At 49.0% G+C, this 8917-nt stretch overlaps 1 long non-coding RNA gene across 1 annotated transcript; it reads right to left on the reverse strand.

Annotated features, from left to right (window-relative positions):
• Positions 1-1114: 1114 nt before the first annotated feature.
• On the reverse strand, positions 1115-8628 carry LOC115830840. The gene is made up of 4 exons (XR_004026338.1): positions 8472-8628; positions 6385-6501; positions 5043-5214; positions 1115-2065 (listed from the first exon to the last, which is right to left on the reverse strand). It is a non-coding gene; the product is annotated as an uncharacterized LOC115830840 (long non-coding RNA).
• Positions 8629-8917: the final 289 nt, after the last annotated feature.

The raw sequence follows: 8917 nt of genomic DNA on the forward strand, positions 1-8917 counted from the left end.
TGATCACCCATATCATCACCAAACCTATAATATAATCACATCATCCACATCTTGTTATAATCACTTTTTCACATGTCTAGCTAGCTAGCCTTCCATCAGCCATCTTCTTTTCTTCATTGTCAGTGCCTCTTTATGAAGGTAAAATTGACGTACCAGAACATATCCTCATTTTAGGCATACATTTCATGATTTAAGTAAATTTATACAATTGTGCAACCATCAGCATAATCTAGTTTTAGAACACTTCTGTTACCCTAAGCATGTTCTCCTCATACCATTTGTAGTCAATCCCTACCACGGCTCCCAGTCTCAGGCAGCTACTAATCTATCTGCTTTTTTTTCTATGTAATTTTGCCTTTTCCAGAAAGTCTTTATAAATAGAAGTATACAATGTATAGTCTCTTCTGTTTGGCTTCTTTCATTAGAATGGTGCTTTTGAGATTCATCTATGTCGTAGCATGTATCAGTAGGTTGTTTCTCTTTATTGGTGGTTTCACCATGTTGGCCAGGCTGATCTCGAACTCCTGACCTCTGGTGATCCTCCCGCCTCGGCCTCCCAAAGTGCTGGGATTACAGCCATGAGCTACCGTGCCTGGCCTCAATAGGGGTTTAACGACAGGATCATAGTCTGGCATAGGAGAGGTTGCCCATTTATGGAGTGGTCTATTGTATGGGAAGAAGGAAGGATAGAAAGAAAGAGACAGAGAGGTAGAGACAGAGAGGAAGAGACAGAAAGATAGAGACAGAGATGAACTTGTTGCCTCCACATTCTCTGTCTCCAAGTCAGCAATGGGCCTCCTTCCCTTTGGGAAACTTCTTGACTGCCCGGCTCTCAGGTACACCTTGCCAATTAGATTCCTCCTGTGCTGACCATTCTCTGCTCTTGGTTTGTATCTGTTTCAGCGTGACTGTCTCATTTAATCCTATAATGTTCACAAAGAGCTCAGCATGATGTCTGGCACGTGGTTTAGGACTTGGGAACTGGTGGTCTTCAGTATTCATCTCCCCAGCAGCTTGCTGGGCTCTCTGAGGGCAAGAATTGTGGCTTCTATGTCCCGTCAGCGTGGCTCCAACTCCTGGGAAAGCCCCAGGCACATGGGGAGGGGCAGGGAGGACAGCGGATGGGGTAGTGGGTTGGGGCCCTTACACAGTCAATGCCTCAGCACCCCAAACTCTGGCCCTCTGGTTAGGTCTTTATTAGGGAAATGGCCCTGGGCTGGGTCTTGGGGGGTCACTGGACCTTGGTGCTGAACCACAGCTAGGAATGCCAGCATCACTAGCAAATTCAGCATGGGCCTGGGGAACAAGGCTGCTGGGACCCCCTGCCAGTGAGGAGGCCTGAGCAGCAGCCAGGCACGTTGCCCCCCTCCCCCCCCACCTCCTTCTCAGCCTTATAATTCCCAAGATTCCTGTTGTTTTTCCAGACCCCAGACCTCCCTCTCTGTATGCTTTCAGGAGTGCTGAGCGTGGGGGTCCCAAAGCCCACGCCGATGATGCCCTCCTTCTTTTCCTTTCCAGGCTAAAATGACTTCCTCAGACCTGGATGTGTCCTCATGGCTTTGCTGTTCCTGCATGCTATGGTCGAGGGTTTCTGTTCTCTAATGCAGTGGTTCTCAAACTTGAGTGATGTATGCTCAAGTGCAGAAATCAGAGTTTTTGATCCAGCAGGTGTGGGGTGGGGCCTGAGAACCTGCATGTCTAACATCTTCCCAGGCCATGTTCATGCTGCTGGGCTGGAACCACCCTTTCAGATATAAAGCTTTGATCTCTCCTCCTGGGGCTCAGCCTGTGTCTTATCTCTTACATGATGGGGAGCAGAGAAGGCAGGGGGCATCTTCTTCCTTCTCTGCACAAGCCCTAAAAAACACTTAGATCATAGTGACCTTGATGGTGACAGTAGGAAGTCCATATTTGAGTTGCCTTTGGCCAAAGGGCATGGCAAGACTTACATAGGGAAGAGCAGATACAGTGTCCTGTCTTCAGCACATCATAAAAATAAAAACAGATGAAAGCTGGAGAGGATGTCAGAGTACAGTCATGCATCACCTAATGACGGGGACACATCCTGAGAAACGCATTGTTGAGCAATTTCGTCATGTGAAACGTCATAGAGTACACTTACACAAACCTAGATGGTCTAGCCTGCTATACACCTAGGCCGTGAACTCGTACAGCGTGTTACTCTACTGAATACTGGAGGCAATTGTAACGCAGTGGTAAGTATTTGTATGCCTAACATATAAAACATATGTAAATATAGAAACGGTATTCTAAAAATGTGGTATGAATGATAAAAAATGGCACACCTATAGAGCGCACTTACCATGAATGGAGCTTGCAGGACTGGAAGTTGCTTTCGGTGAGTGAGTGAGTGAGTGAGTGAGTGTGTGTGTAGGTCTGGGACATTGCTGTGCACTACTGTAGACCCTATAAACACTGAGCATTTAGGCTACACTACATTTATTTTAAACATTTCTTTTTTCAGTAATAAATTAACCATAGCTTAATATAGCTTTTTTACCCTATAACTTAAAAAATTTTGAAAACTTTTTGACTCTTTTGTAAACACAGCTTAAAACACAAACGCGTTGTTCAGCTGAACAAAAATATTTTCTTTTTTGCATCCTTATTCTATAAGCTGTTTTCTGTTTTTAAATTTAAAATGTTTTTGTGTGACAAATGAAGACACAAACACATACGGTAGCCTAGGCCTATTTGAGGTCAGGATCATTAACGTCCACTGCCTTCCACCTCCACACCTTCTGCACTGGAAGGTCTTCAGGGCCAGTAACAGGCATGGAGCTGTCATCTCCTATGATGACAATGCCTTCTTCCGGATACCTTCTGACGGGCCTGCCTGAGGCTGTTTTACGGTTAACATAAAAGTGTAAGGAGTATACTCTAAAATAACAATAAAAAGTATAGTAAATACATAAACCAGTATCATAGTGGTTTACGATCATTATCAAGTATTATGTACTGTACATCATTGTATATGCTGTACTTTTATGTGGCTGGTAATGCAGTAGGTTTGTTTATACCAGCATCACCACAAACATGTGAGTAATGCATTGTACTACAATGTAACTAGGCGCTAGGAATTTTTCAGCTCCATTATTATCTTATGGGACCACCGTTGTATGTGCAGTTTATCGTTGGCTGAAACATCGTTATGCGGTACATGACTGTATAAAACTAAATAGGTAGTTTCATGAGAGAAATAATCAGAAGTTACTACGCTGTTTTAACTGAGCATCAGTAATAACGTTAATTTTGATTTTGGACGTAACCCATGTAAAAAGAACTCTGCAAATTACATAGATCTGACAAGATAGTAAATGCAGCTTTTCTGGCAGTGTTCTAGAATGTTTATTCAGATTCAGCTCAATCTTGTGGTCAAGCTGGGTCTGACAAAAGGTCCTTAAGAGTTCTTTAACACGCTCTACCCTCAAACCTATCCTATGAGGTAGACGTTGTCATTCTCATTTTACAGATGAAGAAACAGGCTTAGCAGTTGTATGGTGGATCCTGGATTCCAACAATCTTTTTACTCCAACTCAGACTTTGGAACCTGAAGTGCGGTGTTTTTTTTGTTTTTTTGTTTTGTTTTGTTTTTGTTTTTGTTTTCTTTTTTTACACAACACCACAGGTGAATGCTAATTAAGATTCTCCTGAACAATTTCTAGCCAAATCGCAGACACATGAGGCTGGATGAAGGCTAGGGCAAGCTCTTCTCTTGCTTGGGGTGTGAACTCCATTGAGTTTAGCTGGTCCTGCAAGGAAAAGTCCAGCATATGTACCATCAGAAATGACAGATTTGAAAACAGAGTCCTATACAGACTTATCTGAGCTTTAGACAGGCAAGATTGATCAGGGTAGCGGATCTACTGTGATCACTTTTAATTGTTCTTCAGCATCTGGCAAAGTGTGTGTTTAAACAAGCCAGGTATACTGCTTGCTGCTTGCTGCTTGCTCTGAGAGATTAGGGATAGTGCTGCATCCAGCTGGGCCACCCTCAGCCCGCCCTGGGCCAGATGGGTATTAAGTAAGGGAAGCATCTGCATCATTTGAGTGTTTGCAGATGCCATATGAATAGACCCCACTGGAAACCATCTGAGCCACAGACGGTGCACCATGGCCTCCTGGAACTGTCACTGGGTCCCAGATTTGTGGACTGGGTATCATTCCAGCGAAAGTTTATTGCTCCATAAAGAATTTAGGCAGGAAGTGAGATAGATCGTGGATTAGATAGTGACCTTTTGAGTTGGAATGGATGAGTGCTGCTCATGGTAGGGATGAGAATGAAGAAGGAGGAGGAAGGTGGGGGCGGATGGGGTTTTGATGATTGGAGGTGACAGATAGAGGATGGTGACAGCAGTGGTTGGGGGGGATGGTGGTACAGGAGATGGACGTTGTAGGAAGCTGGTTGTTGGGATGATGGGCTGAGTAGCTCAGGGAACCAGCTGGAAAGTCCAAAGCCAGGGATGGGAATTTGATCATGGCTGGGGGTGGCTACGGAGGTGAGAGGGTTGCTTGGGGGAGGCATTGCTTTCTGATCACCCGCTCCTCTTCCAGAGGTGTCTGTTGAGGGTATTTACCAAGCTTGCCCCAACAGCCCAGCTGGGAGGTCCTTCCTGGCTGAGATGTAGCAAACCTGTTTCCCTAGGAGGCCTCTCTTACCACAACAGACAGATGGGTGCTGATGTCAGCAGCAGCGCAAAGCTGTAAGTCAGCACTAATGGGGGTGGCACCTGAGGGCCAATGAGAGAGAGAGAGCTCTGCCCAGCTTGGCCTCCTCTGAGACCCACCCCAATGGGAAGACAAGGTAAGAAGCCCATCCTGGGCTTCCTGGCCAGGTTCCTGGAATAGGTGGCAGGTTCATGGTGAGTGACTGGGGCTCAAATTTGGCATCTCTGGGACATGGCAATTGGAAGGGCTTATCATGGGCCATCTGGTTTAAGCCTATGAAGAGAAAAGAAAGGCATTAGGATTCCCATTACCTAGATGAGGAAACTGAGGCCTTGGGCGGGGGAGAGTTTTACCTAAGGTTAGCTGGAGAGGCAGCAGCAGAATCAGGCTCAGAACTTCTGTAAGAGCACCTCCATTTGTGTACAAGGGTGGGAGTATGGGGCAGTGAGCTCCCAAGGACAGGAATCAGCAGACCCAGGCAGTCTGTTTCCTCTTCTGCAAAACGGGAGTGCCAAAAAGTTGCTCCTAGGGTGTGGAGAGGATCGGACGAGATGGGCATAAGTAAAGCACCCTATGAACATTAATTTTCTTTTCCCCACAGATCATTTGTCCTGGATGGGAGTCTTCAGTGCACCTCAGTGTGTGTTTGTGTGTGCATGAGTGAGTATGCTCTGTGTGTGAAAGCATGCACGAGCCCCTCCGTGTGTGTGTTTGTGTTAGTGTGTATGTGAGTGTGTGATTTGCAAATCCTGACCAGGCAGCCATTGTGAGGGGAAGTGGCAATGTTTACTGATCTTGGGAGGTATTAGAGGTTGGAGCCTCTAGGATTGGCCTGGCATGGGCTGAGGTGGCGGGACTGGAGTTGGAGGTGCTCTGGATCCCCCAGGCTGCTGCAAACCCTGAAAGCTGCTGCTCTGGACACCAACAGGGCAGGGCAGGGTCACGCAGCTCCTGTTAGGGGCTTAGGCAAAGTCATCAAGTGACTCAGGAGTAGGTCTTTAGGAGGTCCCTCTGGGCATTTGTTGGGCATTCCAGCCAGGGGTGTCTGAGCAGAGATGAGGGAATGGGCTGGAGGGCACCGGGGAGAGGAGAGGAAGCAGGGCTCCTCTCTCTGCCTCTTCAGGGCAAAGAATTCTGCTTCGTTTGTAGCTGGAGGTGACCTCACCTTCCTCCCCTTGCTCTAGGAAGAGGCCTGAATATAAGTCAAGTCATTTGTGCTAATTGTTGACATTTTTGAGACGTGCCTTCTCTGGGAGTTTGGGGGCCTAGTATGCAAATCTATGCACATTATGTGACATCAACAGAAAAATTGGAACCTCAGGGAACTGCTGGAGCAGACAGGTTCTCCTTCAGAACCGCTTCTAAGCTGCCTATAATTCCCCCCATTAAATTCACAGAGGCAAAATGTGTTGGATCCTGGAAGGTCAAGGCTGAGGCCAGATCACAATGGCCTTTCAGTCCACTGTCTCACTTTACAGATGAGGAAAGTGAGGCCCAGAGGGGAGGCATGACTTGCTTGAGATTATACGGTCAGTGGCAATGCTAGGGTCAGACCTGGCCCAGGATCATCCAGATTCATTCTTTGACTTAATATGCACAACACACACACACACACACACACACAGACACACATACACACAGCCTATCCTTCACACAGTACCCACAGCTTTATTTTGCTTCACAGCAGTACCTGACCTTGTATGTTTACATTTCCTTCTCCTTCTGCCTGACCAGAATAAAGCTCCATGGGGGTGAGAAGTGTGCTTGTTTTTTGTTTTTTTCACATTGTATTCACTGTCATATTGTCAGCATCTAAAGCACAGAATGGTGGGATTCATTCATTCATTTGCTGGTCACCTCTCTGATGTGCCCTCTCCATTCCAGATCCTGGTGATGCAGAAAGGTGTCAGATCCGGCCCCTGGCCCCTGGCTCAGGTGGCTTCAGGCCCTTTCTTCTGGGCCCCAGTTGCCTGGGGGTGGGAGGGATCCCCTCACCAGGTCCCACTGGCGCTGACTCTGGAAGCTCACCCCAGGGGAGGAGAAGCTAGGGATGAGAATTAAGAGTCCTCTCCAAGGAACTCCCAGAGCAGAATCAGGGAAGCCCCCACAGCACAGAGGAGAGTGGGGGTGTGAACACAGTAGCTTGCGACTAGGGAGGTGGCAGTGGGGAGAAGGTAGAAGCTCATTTGGGAGGCAGGGTGTGGGGACTTGGAGGGGAATCCTGGGAGGAGAGGGTGAATGGGTACTGTGGAGGCTCTGGGCACTGGGTGTCTAGGGCAGGCTGTGCAGGTGGGGCTGAGAGAGAAAGAACAGTGGCATTTATTGACATTTGGGGTAGGCTGCAGAGTGGGCCCTGGTATAGAGAGGCAGAAGGCCAGGCTCCAGTCCCTACACTTCATATGGGCAGAGTGGCGAGGCATTACATAAGCCCCAAAAAGAGCTTTGGTCGAAGGCTTAATTTTCTCATCTGTAAAGCGGGGATGATAACATGAAGCTGGGCGTGGGGGCCTGGTGTCAGGAGGGAGGTGAGTCTCATATGAAGTAATCTGTCTGAATGCCCTCAGCCCACTGCTGGACCCCCAAACACGAGCCGGCCTGTCTTCCCAGCCCTTTCTCCCTTTTCCCAGGGTACATTCTCTGGGAAGTGGGGCCATGTGGCTGCTGCCCTGTGGAGGGGCCAGTCCCCATCCTCTTTGCTCCCCAGCCCCTGTATGTTCATTTGCCCAAGAGGTCACCCAGTTTCCTCTGTCCTAGTTGACCAGAACCCTCTGGACTCTGTGGGTGCTATGGGTTTTCTGGCCGGGACCCAGGCCTCCGCCTCACTGGGGGCTATGAGCAAGAGAGCAGCAGACCAGATTTTGCAAGCCTGAAATAGTTTATGGCCAGGCTGAGGCCGGGAGGAAGGAGGGCATGGCCCCAGGAATGCGGGAGGAATGCCGGGGAGGCCCGTTCCGTCCCCCACCCATCCTCAACTCCCCAGGGGGAAGGAGTACAGGCCTCAGGATTACCCCTCACTGGGCAGAGAGAGGGAAATGGTCTGGGCCCTGAGCATTCCTGGGGCTGGGGTGGTCGCAGGGTCAGTGAACGGGTGTGTATGTGGGCTAAGTCTTCCTCCAGACATGAGTATCATCTCCTCCAAGGAGGCCACCTGGATTAGACTTCTCTGTCTACTCCATTCAGTCTTTCCTACTTACTTGCCTGTAGCATCAAGGATACATATCTTCACTGCTGTGTGCTTGAGAGCAGTGGGGGTTGTTTTCCAATTGATGCAGGGCCTCTCTGTCTCCACTGTCAAACTGGGAGCTCCCTGAGGTCAGGGTTTGTGTTTTCCTTTCAGACTGAGAATTCCTTAAGGATTGAGGCTATGAATCTCCCATAGAGTAGAAGCCCACAAATGCTTCCCATGGCCAGAATGGAGTGGAACTGGAATGACAAGATGCAATTTTCACCCCCATTCCTTTAGATCCAAGATGGGATCTCCTTCAATCCTGGCTGGTAAGTGGGATAGCGTTCGGAGGGCCAGTTGAGTCCTATGGACCAGACAGCGGCCTATGAACAGCCTTAGCCCTCCCATTTCCATCCATGTGAATACCTGCGGCCCCTTTGTGGAGGCCAGAGGAAGGCAGGCCCCTGTTACCCATCTGGACAGTCCACTTGGCCCTGCTGGTATCATACCTTGGGCTTGCCCCCTCTGTATGTGGCCTGGGGTCTATTCCAGAAAGGGATGGGCAGCAGAAGGTTGAGAGTGGACAGGCCACAGCGCTCCAGGCTGTTAACGACACCTGCATTTTCCTGGGCCCTGTGGCCAGGCCATCACCTTCCCTTTCATGTTTGGCTCTGTCTCAGTGAGCCAGTAGGTGAGGTGGGGGCCAGGCGGGAGCCCCAGGGCAGGGGCAGCCAGGCAGGCACAGAAGGAGGCAGAGGACTGGTGCCTGGCCAAAGTCACAAGGTTCTAGCGCCCTCAATTTCCATCAATGCCCCAGCTCTATTACGGAAGACACAAGTTGCCAAAACTCTGGCAACTCTGGCTGGTCACACCCTGTCCTTTTGTGGACATAGCTCTCTGGCCTCCATGGGCAGGACATCTATTTCCAATTCCCGCATACACTCCTAGACCAGCCTCATTTGGGTCAGTCTGTGGTCAGGGTCATGGACAATCTCTGCAGGGTTGGGCCAGTCTGTGGTTAGAATTAAGGGTCTGAGATCTGGGCTTAGGGTCAGGCTCTGA

Source organism: Nomascus leucogenys, chromosome 17 (genome assembly GCF_006542625.1).
Source record: "Nomascus leucogenys isolate Asia chromosome 17, Asia_NLE_v1, whole genome shotgun sequence".
Classification (NCBI taxonomy): domain Eukaryota; kingdom Metazoa; phylum Chordata; class Mammalia; order Primates; family Hylobatidae; genus Nomascus; species Nomascus leucogenys.